The sequence below is a fragment of the Botryllus schlosseri genome, chromosome 9, assembly GCF_051294905.1.
Source record: "Botryllus schlosseri isolate E-star chromosome 9, Bs_hap1, whole genome shotgun sequence".
Lineage (NCBI taxonomy): Eukaryota > Metazoa > Chordata > Ascidiacea > Stolidobranchia > Styelidae > Botryllus > Botryllus schlosseri.
The window spans coordinates 1,858,097-1,876,764 of record NC_137244.1 but is presented as its reverse complement, the minus strand read 5'-3'; the positions used below and the strand labels follow the sequence as shown (position 1 = coordinate 1,876,764).

Genomic DNA, 18,668 nt, shown 5'->3' with positions numbered 1-18,668 from the left:
ATTTCTATGTCCCGTTTGTTTTATTGGTACTTGCGTCAACCCTGCGTACGCGGAGTGAAGAATACACGGAATTTAATTGTATACGTGGGCGGTATATATTTTTCTTTATTATTATTAAATCAGGATTCGGGTTCCTTTAAGGACCAGGGACCTTTTGAGTTAGAAATGATGCAGCAGTGCGCCCTCAGCTATTTGAATTATATTTCCGTGTAACAATTATATTCTTGAGGTAACGTGCATATAGCGGTTTCACTTCTGTTTTTGGGTCCATTTTCCATATAACTCTAAACTCGGTATGCATTTTTTGTATGTTTCTCGTAATAGGTTGCCAATGTCAGCGACTTGCTCCTATAGTGGCGACTAGAGTGAGACCACAAACACCACTGTCGGGCGGTTATAATGTGGCCAAGGAATATAATGTGCATTTGCTATAGTGGGAAATGCTTCTTACTAAAAACCCCAACATTGCTTATGGTAATGTGCTGGAAAATACACGCATTTTTCAATCGACTCAGAATTGCTTCGCGGGACGGATGCGGCGAGCGGGACGTAAGTTTAAAACCCCATATTTAAACTTTAGTAATGGACTTATCGGTTCCTTTTGGAGTCGAACACTGAAAATACATTAAATGCATTAATGTACCCAAACTCACGCTGACCTGACCCAGCTCTCAGTATACTGGGAACGGCAGTTTATGCTATATAGCTATTGGCCCCAGACGCATACAGACTGGTATCCAATAAATATATCCGAGAAATGAACTGTTTTGAGATATCTGTGTTTCTGATGCATTGAAGCCGATCCCAACGATCACGACTGCGACTACAGTAGCTCCGATGAGATTATGTTAGTTATTATTCAATCGATTCTTTGACTTGCTCGTCCAGCGCAAGATAGGCACTACATACAAACCCCAATCGTTACCCCCACGATGAATTAGTTTCTAGATTCCAAAATCTAGACAGATCGAATTGTTCTAGGAATAGTAGGATATATTGTGAATGCTGGATATGTCACAAATGTTCTGAGTCCCTCGGAATGACGATTTGGACTTGAAAATATTTTTGTATCAAGACGTGGCAAATGTGTTAGGAGTTTATAACAATAACACGCCAAATTGGGTGTCTGATTCCAAACCACAGTCCCTTCATGTACTTTGGCACTCATTTAGCGTTTTATTTCTTTTTACATAAATATATGCATCAATAGTATTTCCATTCCAAGTAGATTTTTAGGTTTGTATCGGATTAAAATTAGGATTGGAATATAAATAATTTCTGGACTATGATTCGGATTTGAAGCCTCGGATTTGTATTGAATTAGGACATAGAAATTTAAAATCCGTTCCATCTTTGGTGCAGACAGTTAGACGAACAGACATACATTTATTGATTTGTCAACCCTTAGATTTAAACAAATTGATCGGAGGTGACGATATGACCTCGATTATTGTCTGCTGTCATATGTTACGTCATATTCAAACCACGACCCGTAACAAAAATTAATTTAATTTTAGTAACATGCATATCAGATGAATTAAAAAAATCATTATTCGCGCCAGCCATGCAATACAGTTTATTCCTAGGCTACCAGAAGAAATGTGACGTTGGCACGGACAAGGTCGAGCGTATTTAAAATCAAGTCACGTGACACATGTTACATTGTCGGTCGGGTGCCTCAGTGACGCCAGGCAATTTTTTGCGATCTAGCTTCCATTATAACGTCGTTACCAGCTCGTGTGGCAATTGTGGCCTAATCCAAGGGCAAACATTCCATGAATAGAATATACCGAGAATTCGTTTAGTTTCTGGTTGTGGCCGTGATGCCGTCCGACTTAAACTCGCGCGATCGTACTGCAGTTGTATTCAATATATGGTTGGTACATATCGAGAGGTGCTCATTAGGGTTATGACCAATGTTCCCTCTAATTTTTGACGAGTCTGCGCAAACTCGCCAAGTCACTGCGCAGCCCCATAGACAACAATGCGCAATCAGGCCCCCCATATGATGATAAGCCTAATATATGGGAGGCTTCGCCCCCCAGACCCCCCTCGGGCCTTACGCTATTTTTCGCTACTTATCATCTATATTGGGTGTCCGTTTAGTGCAGCGGTTCTCAACCTTTTTTGACAAGCGCCCCCCTTGGCGATGGTCAAAAAAATCGCGCCCCCTGACCCCCCGCTTCCATTTATCGTCATGCATGTCAAAAAGAGCACATCATCTAATATCGAGGTGGGCAACCTTCCTGCTAATCATGACCGCATTTCGATTACTCATGTAGCCTAAGGCCGCATTCCAGGGCATGGCCGCATATGAACGATCTGGACGCAAAATACCTATGGTAAACTGTCAATATCCAGTCCCGGTGAACTTCGGACTATTCTACTTTTCACAACGGCCTATTGTACGCACCGAAATCGCGAGTGGCAATGTTATGAATAGTTGCTTGGAGTGCATATTTCGCGCCAAGCGCGAAAATTTTTCAGAGCCGCAAATGAATTGTTATTTCTTGAGGATTCCCATTCCTGCTCCAATTAAAAAGGGCGCTACTGCATTGTAATCGAAAAATGAAGTCTTGCTGTATTGCGCGGAGAGCGAAGAAAATTAAAAGATTAAATAAAATCTCTTGAAAATTCGGGAGTGAATTCGTAATTGCAATTTGCATGTCTACGGCTGCCAACACATACCAATTGAATTAGGCGTCGACGGTCGCACAAATTACCTTCTACGGCCGTATGCGGCCGTACGGGCTTCCCACCCCTGATCTAATAGTACACATAAGGTATATCTTACGCCAGCTTTGAATCCGCATTCCAGTTGTTTAGTCTTTTACATTGCTGACAAACCTCCCCAAACTTGTTTGAAAATAACATAAAACATTGAAAACGATATCAAATAATTTCAAGGTAGGTTGCATACTGAGAATAATCCTGATTCTGGTAGTGACTACAAAGAGCACGGCGTCGTTCTTTCCTGCCATGCTAAATTTGATCAGTTTTGGAAATGAAATAAATTGTGTTGATTTATAGCCAAATTGAGGGCGAAACCGGGCAAGTCTGTCTTAGGCAGTGCAGTTCGCCAGCTATCAACAACAGCTACCTAGCGCACAGAGATTTAGGTTAGTGCAAAAGCTATAAAGCAGTGGTTTCCAACCGGGGGGGGGGGACTTCCCCCTTGGGGGGAATTTTGAAAGTTTTAGGGGGAATCTGGCTTTAGCATTGTATCGGAAGAAGATACGCTGGGTTCGCAAGGTTTTTAGATTTTTATGGTATGGAACTGTTAAGTAAAAATTAGTTCTCTACAATTGTATGTTCCTTTGGCGGACTTCAAGCTAGGTGTATGATTAAGTGCCTTCCGTAGATATTACACCCTCTGATAAAGTGAGGCTCACGAGACGATTTCGTTGGGTCCGCGACAGCCTCTCGACCAAATTACTACTAAGCAGGAAAACGTCAAGCCGAATTCAGCACAAGGCCGATAGTGAAATTGTTTAACTTTTTAAGCCCACATGAGCTAACGTGAAAAACATACCAAATTCATGGATTCAACTCAAGTCCATAGCAAGCGGACTTGGTGATTTATTTTTCGTCAGCGGCTACCCGACCGGTCAAAAACAGGTCAAATTTGACTGTACTTTACCAAAGTTTAGTGCGTTCCGTATTCACCGTAGTTCGGACATATCTGAATATGTTTGACCATTAATTGCTCAGTCAACAAATGGTTGCGCGTTAAAAAGCACATAATTTTAGTCACAGGCAACTTTTTTATAGGGGGGGAAATGTTAGCTCAAATATCGGCCAAGTGGGGAACGAGACGAAAAAGGTTGGGAACCACTGCTATAAAGTAATGAATGACTTGGACGCAGGAATTTCACTAAATCTTCAAAGAATATCAAAAATTTGCTCAAATGAAGTTGAAGTCAGCCTATACTCCGTTGAGCGCGACTGCTGGAGTTTGAGTTTGAGTCAATAATCGTATCTTCAGAATGGTTGTGAAACACATGTTTAGTCACAATTTATACAGACATTGACAAATTTTTTTCGCTACCACCCTGAGAGCCTCCCGCGCCCCCAGGTTGAGAACCCCTGGTTTAGTGGGTGTATATCCTGGACGTGCGAAGCGCGAAAAATTTATATAATTCATGATTGAATCGGTCAATATGATCGGGAATTGCATATATATTGTTATTAATTTTTATCCTCTCTCTACTCACGTAACCAGATTTACCGGTAGAGCTGATCGAGTAAGGTGTGCTGGAAAAGGTAGGACCCCTAAATAATAATCAAATATCTTCGGGCGTACCCGTTGGTAATGACTTTGGTACATGATGCTATTTCGTTACCTCGTATCTGCTGTGTCAAAAGATATTGAAATCGCCCAAACGTACTAAACTAAGACGTACAAGATTTCAAATTTTTATTTCTTCTTTGAAAAAGTTGCATAAATTTCCAAAAAATTACTACATGATTTATGTTTATTCACGAAATAATTTTGGTTCCCCTTCGAGCTCGGGCCATCCAATTGGGGGGTTTGGGGTGCAGCAGTTACGGTCCTGTGTAGGGATGCTGTGAACGTGAGGTTCACGTTCGTGTTCTGCGTGTGAACCTCGGAAAATTTGAGGTTCGCGTTCACAACAGAACCTTGGTAGGTTCTGCACTGTGAACCTTTTTCATATATTGCCATTTTCACTTCATTATAACATCTTTGGTTCAAATTTATTGACTTTCAACTGCGGGCCACTCTATGCATGGGGCCGGCAGCATAAACATTCAACACTAAATGAGCATGCCCTTGACAATCTCAAAAATTTACTTGTATTGTTACAAAAGTTTGCTCGAAATATCCAGCCTTCCATTTGTGCATATTTAGTGTCTCGGTGCCTTGAGCTTGACCCGCAATCACATGACATCAAGAGCAAAATACACTTATTTTGTCAGCAAATGATCCTTATTCAACCAATCAATGAGATTGATATCGTCTTCTGATGTAAAAATTTAGAAGGTGTACGGGGTCAATCTTTCGGGATATGCACCATAGCAGACGTGCGACTCAGTGGACATCGACATCATGGATATCACACGTGTTCTGTGGTGCATATTTTGAGGGTGTTTTGGCTACAGTTCGAGTGCGGTGGCTTTCCGAAAAAATTATTGCTATTTTTTTCCATATTTTACTTCTCTGCATATTTTGCAGCGCACACCTTTATCGCTCGAAAAAGAAAAACTCTCACCCAATTTTACAGTTTTTCTTCTGTTTTCACATGCCCCGCAACAGCCATGTTAAACGAATCGCACTTTTTTGCTAATTTGGCTTGGTGAGGAGATGAGAAACTACCCATTCGTTTTGCCAATATTAAAAGCGGTCAGTATAAATAATGTAGAATTATCGAATATTCACTCAACGTTGGCCACACAGGCAAGCAGCTATAGCCAAAACACTTGTAGCGACACAAATGGACGCCTGTAATCGCAAGTACTATAGACGGCAAATCGGAATTTTGTGCGATCATCTGTGACGGCACAATAAATCCATGTCGTGTAAATGGTGACCTAGGCTACTATAGATTACTAACTAGAAGACATACACGCACGAGAACGCACTTCAAATCAATAAAGCGATCAATGTAGGGCAGGCCTATACCACTGATGTGACGTCTTAATACCGGCAATATGCGGTCATTACTATGAAGAAATAGAGTCAGATATAATGATACGTATATCGAAGTCTGACTGAAGCAAGAACAATATCAGCGTATGACCTTATCGACGTATGATTCCCGTTCAAACGAATCGAATAAAACCAAAATTTGTGCTGCTGAGAAGCCGATGTTATTCAACGCTCTTAAGTGCACATCAGTTGTAGCATTTCCCGATCCACGTTTGCAAAGAGATGGATTTTTTAAACAATATTGGTGCTCGTACTTGCATATTCTGCATATTATCATTTCTTAACGTATGTGAACAGATTCGCCTGATTGGAAGTGATGACTTCGAAAATTCACGTCATATAATTGCACAGTAAATCTTACGCAATGAACATGCCACGCGGAAAAGACTATTCGTTAGTTCCCCGCAGATTAACTTCGAGCTAGTCCATTGTTCGTTATAACTTTGTCAAACCATGTTATTTCGCCATTCCCAGAAAAGATTGCGCTATTGAAATGATATCAGTATCGCTCACGCGTACGGGACCATACTAAAAGAAAAATCTCTTTCGTGAGGCGCACGTGCGTGACTGCAAATTCACACGGAGCGCAATATCTACCTTTGCGGGCAGCACTTGTACGTCGGTTTCAGACCTCAGCGATAGCAGTATTTGCCCCTGGCAATGTTCCCTATAATTTTTCACAAGTCTGCGCACCTGCGCGCCCGCGCGATCCCTTGGACAACAGTGCGCAACGACTAAAAAAAAAGTCATCACTTCGGATTTTTTGAGCGCAACTTGGATTTTCTGTGCGCACAGACCGTTTCAGCACTGCGCATTTGCGCACGTGCGCAGCTTAGAGGGAACGTTGGTTATGGCTAGGAAAAAAATTCAAAATTTTGTGTGTCCTGTAGTCACAAACGATGAACTTTTGTGTCCTGATTGCAAAATTATAAAAAATTAAGACCGGTTAAACAAAAACCTCCCGCACAAAAATTTTCCAGTTTTCACGGTATGAAGGATAGGCTTTTTTGTAGATACAGACTATATGCTATATAGACAGATTTGAATTTTACTGACACAATTCCAATTGTTAAGATTTAAAATAGTATTTTGGTAGATTTTGATCGCTCATATTGAATTATTCCTATAGTTTTCTTGCTTACAGTCAAAATTAAATAATTAATAACTAATTATTAATTTCGATGTTAGATGTAAACTGTATAGATTGTATAATTTCAATTCGTCTGACACAGATCGAACTGGTTGTTCGAAAAAGCGAAAGCAGAACAACTCAACATATATTCAGCTGTCTAGAAAACCGATTAGAGGAATATGATGAAAATTTGAAAATGTCACATCATATGTGACTCAGCATCTGTTGATACTGGGCGGCGGAAAGACGTGGTTGTGAAACTGCAAATTGCAGTGATGAGCAAGGGTTTTCATAAACCACAATACATTGGTTGACAACATAATATTATCGATTCTTAAAGCATATATCAGAGTTCTTCAATCCAACATCCTCAACTAATCCAACTCTCAGCTACAAATTTGGAGATGATATGGTAAAATACCACGAAATCTTGGTACAATCCATCAAGTCAGGATTTCAAATGAAAATATTAGAAAACCGAGGATGGAGGGATGATTTTAAGTTTATCTATGTGCTGTGCAGAGCATGCCGCTCTTTCAGAGAAAATGGTAGATTACCACTAATCAAATGACATAAACTTCCATCTCTACGCAATGCGAGATGGAGCTCAAGCGTTATAATTCCGTACTTTCAAGTCCCCAGACGGAGAGTAACTCTTGAGATATCATGCTTATTCCTCGCAAATGCGTGTCAGGAAGCCTGGTATTCTAAACAGATGTCTATAGATGGAATATACTGGAGCCCGACCGATCGGGACGATATCACACTTTGAAAGATTTATCGGTATCAGCCATTGAAGCTGAAAAATTATCGGCAATTCTCGTGACGTCACAACATTGCGGTAGGAAGTCAGAAAACTATAATCTTTGACCGCTAGATTGAGAATATTAATATATGTCACAAGCTTACACTTAACAGGTGTCCAGATGTAGCCTTTCTAGTTTGTTTCATGTTCAAATATAACAATGGCTGTAAAGATTTTCAAATAAATGCTCTGAAGCTTTGAAAATGTGCTTATGTATATCCAACTTCTTTTGAATATCCGCTGAATGTATTGGGGTTCTCGGTCAAGGTGTGAGATATCGGTTTTATAGGTATCGACCCAAAAATCCAATATCGACCGGGCTCTAGAGTATACCAAAGATTATTTGCTGCTATTTTTGCGCTCGAATGTCCTGCAGCGATAAAGTGCCTTAAAATCCCATTGGAAGTCAGATATTTCCGTTGTAGATGTCCCTGACACTAACATATTAACAGAAAGAGAAGTCAAATGGATGGATGAACTTTACCAGAAGTAGAAAAGGACATATATATGAAGATTAAATTTGTAGCAAAGAATACCTTTGAATTGTAATTTTTTTCTATATTTGAACCAGTGTCGAAAATTGAAGTTGGTTTGTGCGGGACATTTTTTTCGATTTGAACAAAATGATTATATTTTTTTAAATTTATAACCGAATGCTCATCAATTCCTGCTACAGGCGAAATTTCTTTTTCTAGTCATAACCCTAGTGCTCATCTCTAATGACTGCTATTGAACAGTGTTTCTCATGGCCCAGTTCAATGCGAATCATAGCCTAGGGTTGGGTTAATTTAGCGGGGTCGCTACGTCGTTATTGGTCTGGGTGTTAGCTCCAGCTTTGATCATTTTTTCGCTCTAGACATACAAGTCTTATATAATGTTACGCGCAAGACTCCTATTTGATCAAATGTCCAGGTAGGAGAATTTGCTTACTACCCTTGTATAATTGATGAGACGAGATATGGTAACGCGTTGGGGTCATTGCTCCACCCGTTGCTACACAGTACCAGTACACACAATCTAGTCCCATACCATGACTGAAGAACGGCATAATCGTAACCTCCTAGCCTAACCCTGACTATGGCTATTGGTGTCCCCGGAATGTGAATTATTGGAAAGAGTATTGTAGCCTAAATCGTGGATTAGTGGTCATGGAAACACCTAATAGATATGAGTTTTGAGTAGGGCTAGGCATGATCGAGTTCCGGTACCTTAATGATTTAATTCCTAATTGGGGATGTATGTTATAGAGCAGGGGTTCTCAACTTCCCTCGTATAACGGGCCGCATTTTAACAGCGGAAGAGGCCGCGGGCCGCAGAACATTATCACCGTGTATTTTTGGGCTACTGTTCAATTTAGAGGACGCTATAGCCCATTTATCAGTCTTATACGGGCATTTGGTACATTTTTATGCATTATCAAGCATTGCAGTTACTGTTTTTTTGTGAGAATATCTAACTTCCAGTGGCGCAAGTAAATCCCTTCATTGAGCGTGCATTGCATACGTTGCCAAGTCGGTATCTGCACATGCAATCCAGGGATATCTAGAACTGCTAGTAGGCTACTCCTAGTTCTAGATATCCCTGCTTCAAACCCTTCCACACGAGAACCGAACTCTCTGTTTCAATGCGTGAGCGAGCAAGTATAAAATTACGGCTACTGTTTCGTTACAGAGGCCAATATCACTTCTGAGCAAACCAATCAACTCTTTTCCTTTCCTTCCATGGCTGCAGCCTTACACCAATAGTTACAGAAGCCAATTTAGTAAAGTTGATGTTTTCTCACTGGTCCCCTCCCCACGTTTGCCCCGTCCGCATTTCCTCTGGAAATATGTCCAGTCTGATAAAACGCAGCTGGATGATTAGCTATGCCACGTGTGTGCAGTCGGTGGATTCGTCCAAGGCTAGGCTAAAGTATACGTGGCAACGTGTTTCAGAACATGCGATAAAAGATGGACTGACTTTGCTGTTATTATTCTGGGGAATGTTGAATCAGACAACTTTTGCTTCTAAATTTGTCAGGTGTTGTTGGACTTGCTGCAAAGTTCCGGAAACAGCGAATATTCGCACAGTACGTTAAACTTTTATTGAAGTCACACCTTCTCTAACAGATTCTTGGGTTCAGCGATATTCCATGCAATTTTGAACAATGCGTCTGTAACGTATTCGGCAATTTTAACAATGCCTCGAAATATGGATTGATGGGCTTGAAACCTAGCTCGCAACGGTTTCTCTCAGATCAGGCAATATATATACAATTGTACATTGTACATTGTACAACTCCAGAAGAAACTATCGTGGTGTCATTTTAAGTTTCTACGCTTCGTTACAACAACTGTACTTCGACAAATGTGACACATCGGTCTTCCATAACAATACTGTGCCAGTAGTCATCCCGTTCCTATTGAAAGATGTCGCGGGCCGCAAAATAATCGTCTGCGGGCCGCGGGTTGAGAACCCCTGTTGCAGAGTCTTGAAGTCTCACTCATTTCGATGTCGTATCAATTTGAATGATATTGAAATGCCAGTCCCTGTGCTAGATGGTGAGCGTGATATTTTCATAAAATATACGTTTTTTTTAATTTTGGTGCCATAAATGTTGCGATCACACCAAAAGTATCGTCGGAAGCGTTATGCGTTAATATTGCATTAGCCTCCATCAATCTTTGCGGAAATGGTCTTCGGCACTCCTCGTTAATATCAAAACGAAGACGCGGATTTTCAAGACACGGTCACGTACTTCAAGAAATACTGCAGCAAAATTAGCTTTGAAATATTAAAAGTCTACCAATTTATACATAAATAGTATGATGTTATTTTCAAGAAAAATCATTATTTTGTTGTTTATCACAAGCGTACATTTCATATTTGCACAAGACAGATGAAGGTTGCACCATACTAGAGCAAAAATTGAACTAAAACTTGAGGGGGTCCGCGAGGTTCCGTGACGGTCAAAAGCGGTCAGCGAAGCCAAAAAGGTTGAGAACCACTGTACTAGGCTATGTTGCGTAACCAAACGTGACGTCACAGAACATTGTCAACAGTGAGTGAGGAGCACTGACCCACAATCTCAATCACTCGATTTGAGAAACTTCCAGAGTACTGGCCCGAGAAAAGTGTTCATTTTCGGAATAAGTGTGACAATATCTTACGATTGAGACCAGTTTTTTTCAAATTGTGTGTTATGGTCACCACCTATAGGCTGTTTACCAGGGACTTATCACAAGGAAGTGCTGAATTTTCTAACAGACTGTCATTTGAGTGTTTTCCTTGTTACGTTTCTTCGATACAATGTGTTTTCCATGTCCTCTTGAATATGTACTGGAACTGGAGATTTACGGCCGTGGACCAGACTGAATGGTCTGCGAATGTATGGTAGGCCAATAGCTTGGTATTCAGAAAATAAGGGCCTACTATGAATCTTGATGCGTGTATAAAAGCTGTCGGCTGTATAGTAGGGCTGTTCAAAAATAACTTTTTTCTTCGGATTCCAGCCATTCACTGATTAAATTGTCAGGTTGCCCTAAAAAACGCTGCACACCAAATTTGGTTCGATTCTAACAAGTATAGGACTCCGCAGATCCAATTAAAATTTTTAATTTATTATGGAAAATTAAAAAAAAAAAATTTCCCAATTTTCCTGCCAACCCCATGAAATTGTTGAGCTGTCTTCAAAGACATTGCAAAACAAATTTGAGTCAATTCCGACCAGTAGAAGCGGAGTTATGTGAGTTTTTCGTTGATAAATCGCGGATTATCCACCAATCAAGGATAATCCGAGAAATTTCAACGAAAAACTCCAATAACTCCGCTTCTACTGGTCGGAATTGACTCAAATTTGTTTTGCAACGTCTTTGAAGACAGCTCAACAATTTCATGGGGTTGGCAGAAAAATTTGGAAAATTTTTTTTTTAATTTTCCATAATAAATTAAAAATTTTAATTGGATCTGCGGAGGCCTTTACTGGTTGGAATCGAGTGAAATTTGGTGAGCAAGGTTTTCTACTGCAACCTGACGATTTAAGAGGTGACCGGCTTGAATCGGGAAAAAAAAGTTATTTTTGAACAGCCCTACTGTATAGTGTAAACTGGAAAATCGTTTACATTTAAGCCTGTTCATTTATCTACCTTCAGTACGTAGCCTAAGCATGTTGTATACATCGGCTAATACAGATCGAAAATATCCAATACCGGTAGGCCTACAGTAATTGAGTGTACCGTAACAATTTCTGTCTAGTCCGTTAGAATGGCAACTAACAAGGTTTGAGCTATGAACTGGACATATACACAAGTGTGCATTCTACTGTTGTAAAAACCATCGTCTGCAAAGAAAGTACGAGATACGTTTTTTGGTATTCACCCATTTCACTATAATACAGTTTACCGAAAGGGGTGTTGCGTGTTGGTATCAATCTTGCATGTGTTTTGACTGACTGCTTTTAGACCTAAGATACTCTATGTGCATGGTGAAATATCTTCGTTCTAATTGATATTATAATGAGTTTGCAGTTTAAAGCTCAAAGTAGTATGCAGCATTCTTTCATGAGATAAGTTGTTACGGGTATTTTTTGTGAAGACTATCATCTTTTCATAAAGAATTGGCCGTCATCACTTTCTTCATCGACAAACGAATCATGCTTTACCAGTTCATGCATTTCATAAAATCAATTCCGAGTTGGCATGTTGTCTTGTGGAAGGTATGTCGTAGCAAAGGTGGTCGAAGTAATCGTCGTTAGCACCAGGTTTGTAAAAAGGAGTCGATTCACAAGTCAATCTTCCTTTTATAGTCATTTTAAATCACCAACGAGCCCAAGTCTAGGAGTAACAGGCCGAGTCTGGGTCATTGTGCTGTGTCTCGAGTCGAAGTCCGCTGTTCATTATCAAGTCGAGTCAGGTTCAGCTCGCTTTTGTGAAGTTCTTGAGTGATGTTGAAGGCCACTGGTTCATAATATACCGATACTAATTTTCCTGACTCTTAGCATTTTTACTGACACAAATGACGTCAGTAGTCCGGCCATAACCACTTGAGTAAGCAGTGCAAACCTACTTGAAGTTCTTGGAAAAGTAGAAATCATTCATTACTGACATCACTTCTGTATTTTAGCATAGTAATGTCTGAATAATAAATTCGGTAAAAAATGAATCGAGGCATGACATTGTAGTCACTTGCATTGATTACTGGTACTCAACATAGGAACCGGTGCTCGATATGCCTGCAACCTGTAAACATGATATTTCTCCACAATGCCAGTGCCGGTTTCTCTATGTTTTGAACTGAAAAAGTGCCACCATTTTCACAGCATGGCTATCTATCGTAAAAATGACGTAAGCGAATTACTGAAGCAGCAGTACATATTACTGCTAGGCGACTCAGTACAACGGAGCATTTATAAAGATATAGTAGTTTTGAGTCATGAAAATATATTTTTGAGCCACCAGGAACTAAAAAGCAAGGGAGAGGCGACATTTTGTGGGGACACGCTTATTAAAAGAAGCGAATTAACAAACGGCACAGGATATCGAGAAGAGCGTGAATACAAGACCAAAGACATCCACCTAAAATTCTGCTTTCTGACCAAAGTCTTTAATGACTATGTCGAATCTATATTGAACTCCATGCAGGATGGAACCTCTCCCATGCCAGACGTACAGCTGCTCAATTCATGTTTGTGGGACATCACTCGATACGGACCCAATTCGATGGCTGGTTATCAGGAAAATCTGCGAAAACTGTGCACTAGGTTACAAGAAATACTCCCGACCATCACTCTAGTGTTATGGAGAACCACATTGCCGGTTAGTGAGGACGTCAGAGGCGGATTTATGACAAGGGCTACCGAATATTGCAATGATATGTTGCGCTTGGACGTAATGAGGGCCAACTATTTGCATGTAACATCATGAATAAGTTTAACTATGATGTCGCCGATTTATATAATCATTTCATTTTCAGCTGCATCGACAAACCAGAGACGACGCGCATTGGAATATGTACGCACACCGCCGCGTTACCAATATATTGCTATCGCATATCGCAAAGGCGTGGAATGTACCAGATCCAATATTGCCGTGGCATAATAACTAGGGCCATTTTTATATAACCTTAAAAAATGCATAATATGACTTTATTTTTCGGAAAATATGACTTTATACGACTTTATGTGAAAATCGTGTATTTTTACATGCGAACAACGTCACTCACGGAACTAAAGAGTAAAGCAATCGCAACATAACACATCCATCTTTATTTATAAGCCACTGTTGTAGTACAGTTTCATGTAGTGCGGAATGTTAGAGTCTTTAAAGTTACGATTTGGACGTAAAATGACTTTAGTAAGGAAAATGAGCGCTCCACAGACGCTGATGTGGGTTGACACTTCTGCAGTTTTGCATAAAGTGATGGTGAAATGTCTCGTTTTTGTAGCTCCATAATTTTTTTCACATCGTTTTTGTCCAATTGCTTCTTATGTAATTTTTGAGTTCAAGCGGATCTTTTCCGAAATCAAGGGCATTTAGATCAGCATGGGCGTGTACGTACAGGCTATTACAACATCACATCAGGTTGACGGTGTACCTATAGGCTATAATTTTCCATTTTCAGTATTAAGTTTGAATTATTGTTATAGTGGAGGCAAATTGACTGAATAGTCAACTTTGGATAGTTGACTGAATTTTTGATGCTCTTTACAATAACTTCACCTTCCTACGTCTCGGCATAATATTGAGCAGCATTCGACCAGCTACCCCAACCAGTAACTGCCTTAGTTTCTTATTGCTTGATTGCTTCACCGCTTAAATTGTTACTTTTTATTTAAACTATACTGAAAATATGACTTTATAACTTTTTATGACCTAACCAGCAAAATATGACTTTATATGACTTTATAACTTTCTTAATATACCCCATAGGGATGCGGTTTTCGCGTTAAAATTGATTTCACGACTTACTGATGCATAGAAAAAAATATGACTTTAATGACTTTAAATGGCCCTAATAATAACTCAAAGGTCCATTTCAATGAAAGCGACGTTGTGTTCAATAGAACGAATGTGCTCTGCGAGGCTTACGGCCATTTGGATTGGCGAAAAAAAGGAATATCTCCAATCCGGGCACCATCCCGGAAAAAGCCAACTGATTATCAATCGGCAAGTGTCTTGTACTCTGGCGTCTATAGTGTGCCTGAGGAGATTAATATTGAAGCCGGCTATGAATTTTTAAATCCGAAGCTGTCAAATAATACCAAGGTGTGTGTGTTGCCTAGTGGTCCATATCCCGATATGGGCGCCGGGCCGTCGTGTAGTGGCCCGCTGCGTTTGAGGCGCAATCGAAACAGTGCTACTGGTTACAGACAACCCGGAAGGGCCTCTGAGATGATTAAAAATCGTCTCCATGAAGAAAGACAACGTGAAATTGCTACGCTTGTGCAACATGATGCAAATACCTCGGCAATGTCTTACAACACGGTTTTGAGCAGCTCTGGCAGATGGGTCAGAAATAGACATAGGTACTATTATTGAAGGTGTCGCCGGTAGGGTTGGGCAAATGAGTCGAGCACTCTACTCTGACTCGAGTATTTTAATTATTCAAGTCGAATAGCGAGAGATAAATATTTCGAGTATTGAAATGAAATGCTCCTCGCCCCCAAGATTTGGTTTATAACCTTGCAGCATTGACTCAAATTGCAATGCAATAGGTATGGTAGTAAAAAGATCAATTAATATATAATGTGATGTAGAACTGGCATTATCTTGTTTGCGGTCGCATAGAAGTTACGTATTTGTACTTTCCACATAATTTGTCATGTTATCATTCAAGATGAATGATACTTGTCTCTCGAATACTTAATTCAGAATCGAATCGCTCAGGTAGAGAATTTTGCCCAGCCCTAGCTACCATATGGCAGACCTGGACAAATAGAAAATATCCAGCTTTTCCTAACTAGATTACAATTGCAGCTCTAAAGTTTTCCAAATTAGATTAAAATTAGAATTTTAGCTACACTGGTATTTCCAAATTAGAACAAAATTAGAAATATAGCTACACAGTTATTTGCAAATTAGATTACCGTAATTTTCCATGTATAGTGCGCAAAATTTTACCAATTTTTTGCCTTAAATAGTGGGGTGCGTATTATACATGGCTACAGCAAGCCTTGAAAAAAATTTCCCTCGATTAAAAACTTGAATTCACACCTTTCGCCATGTTTGTTTGGAATCGCGCATCACCTCTAGCCATCGTGTCCCGTAATTCGTATTATAGAGTTTAAAGCAGTGGTTCTCAACCGCCGGTCCGCGACGACTTTCGTGCCAGTCCGCCAGATAAATTTCAAGATGCAACGTTTTAAAGGTTTGTCTAATTGATAAGATGAAAATAAAGCATCAAATTTTAAACTGAATCAAAACTTCGTGAGGTAACATTAGGTCTGGAAACATGTTCGATTTGACTTGAAGTTCAAGCCGTGCCATTTGACGAAATGCGAGCGACAAGTACAAGCTTACTCACTAAGCCGCGCAGTTTGGGCGATCATTCGTTTTCGAATAATTCATTTTGTGCGGGACCGTAACTGCCGCATCTCAATCCCCGCAATTGGAGTGGGTCTGAGCTTAAAGAGGGCCCAAAATTATTGCGTGAATGAACATAAATTATTGAGTATTAACTTTATCCAACTTTTTTCAAATTTTTCCGCGGCCTGCGCGATTTATTGCCACTAACTGTCTTCATTATTGGGTCCATTCCGTCAAGAAACACACGTGATTTATAGACACAGGCATTTCAGCGTCAGTCAACGCACCAACATATAATAAACTTTAGGCTAACATGCGACTCCAAAAAGTGTGTCGAAACATTCGCCAGCGAGAAAACCTTGGTCGAAAACGAATGTCCTTTGTTGACCGAAACTCTCAATATATATATGTCTAATAGTCCATTGTCCATTGCCCAAATTTATAGCAACAAATATGCAATTACCAATATTATTGACCGATTCAGTCACAAATTATAAAGAAAAATGTTCGCGCTTGATGCGATTCGGTTACGTAAACTCTCTGGCTACACTGAATAAAATGAATGTGATCATAATTCCTGGTGAAAAAAATCCATTCAACTATCGGGGCGAAACCCCCAGAAGTTTCTTTGGGGGTGGGCTGTAGAAGAGCTTTTTTGGGCGTGATTTTGTGGATGGCAAGGTATAGCTGTTGCCGGGTGCTCACCCTGCTCACGTGCGGTGTATTGTATTCCTAGTAGCCAGAGCAGCTGGCCTACGTCTGGTGTAGTAGTGGGCAATGAGCAAGGTAGCAGAAGATGCTTGGTTCGACTGCGAAACACTTCTTCCCTCGATAATGTCGAAGAGAATAATATTACTCGAGTTAGCGTGGTCGATTAAATCCGCGGCCTTCGGCGCGAAGGACTGTAAACGATTCTCGGCGCTCACGTTTATCTGGGCAACGCAAATTTACCTCGACTCGGCAGACTCGATCCCTATCGTAAAATCACATGGATGCCATCATGAACATAATTAATTACGGTCAAAACCCTCAAACCATCAGTCTCCATCACATCATATACTTGCAATAAAACGTTTGTTTACTTTACATTGGATTGATTTCAATTTTTGAAAGTCCACCGGTACGCCAAATATTTTTTTGAAGTTTGACCGGTCCGCGAGGTGAAAAAGGTTGAGAACCACTGGTTTAGAACACTGTTATTATTGTTAATTGAAGTGCAATGCTGAAAAGATGCCATCAATCTGATGCTGGATACAATGATTGCAGCTGTGAATTTTCAATATTGATTTAATCTTGTGCAAAATCAGAACAAACAGACACCTAATAAATTTTGAGTGTGGGACTGATGTAAGACTGTGTAGAATTTCACGAGTCCAAAATGTCTCTAAATTCGTCCATTGATCAGAACCACAACCAAGGTTACAAGAGCGGCGCCATGCTTACTAGGGTAGACAGGATATTATCACACGCTGCTGAACAGAAAATGCAGGGACCTTCTGCGACATCGCGTGCAGGCATATACGTTAGTTTTTTCTTCACAATTAGAGTTGCACCTATATACATTTTTTTCAAATTAGATTAAAATGAGAATTGTACATAGTTTTTTTCCTGAATTTGATTAGGAATTAGGCCTACTGAATTCACTAAAACTAGTAAATGGCACCTAGTTCAATTCGTATCAAAATTAGAGTTCTCATAAGCAGGGGATTGTCAAACGTATGTGCACAGAAAGCTTTAGTCGTTTTGCACTATGCAGTTCTCTTGCAGCATTTTCAAGAAGAACAGAACCAGAAGATTAGAATTATATTTAGAGCGTAGAAACATCGCAATTGGATTAGAATTATATAACCGGCATTTTGCTGTAATCAGTCTAACACCAACGAGAATTATCTAGTTCTAAGTCTTGGCGAAACGGTTATATTTACAGTGCTACAAACAGCGCGCTCTATCAAGACTTCTGCTGCTAGTTTTCGGTTAATCCGCTTATATGACAAAACTTTCCGAAGAAACACCACGGAATTCCACAGGCTGCGGTATCACAGAGATGGTTAAATAGCAAATGACATTTTCACATACATTGAGGTTACCATATTTTGAGATCCTGAAAGTGGGACACTTTTCACAGCCTGCAAGAGTTACTAGAGCGGACGAGATTTTAATGTTTAAAGAGCTAATTTCGTTGGGTTGGCCAAAAATAAGGTCGTTTTCCGACTTTACTTCCGATTTACCCGCTTTTGCATTATATTATCGGTGGTGACTGAAAAAACACGTACATGTACATTTTCCCAATTCCACTCCCGAAATATCCGTCGTCCGTGGGTTCTGCCCGACATTTACCATAATTCGTGGTCGTTTTTGGAATTTTAGGCTTAAAAGGAGGACAAATTGCCAAAACGGAGGACATTTGGTCGAAGGAAGGACATGTCTTGAAACGGAGGACAAATCCTCCTAAAGGAGGACGTATGGTAACCCGAACATACATAGTACGCGAAAAAATAGCCTATGGTAAAGCTAAATACCAAAATCTGCAGACGTGATGTCGCGTGAGCTAGAGGGAATCCG

General features: G+C 40.1%; 1 protein-coding gene and 1 pseudogene across 3 annotated transcripts in view; one reads left to right on the top strand and one right to left on the bottom strand.

Annotated features, from left to right (window-relative positions):
• Positions 1-18,668, bottom strand: part of LOC145447007 (carboxypeptidase D-like) — a 78,591-nt gene that overhangs the window by 18,484 nt on the left and 41,439 nt on the right. The window lies entirely within an intron of this gene.
• Positions 12,903-13,686, top strand: LOC145446589 (PC-esterase domain-containing protein 1A-like; annotated as a pseudogene).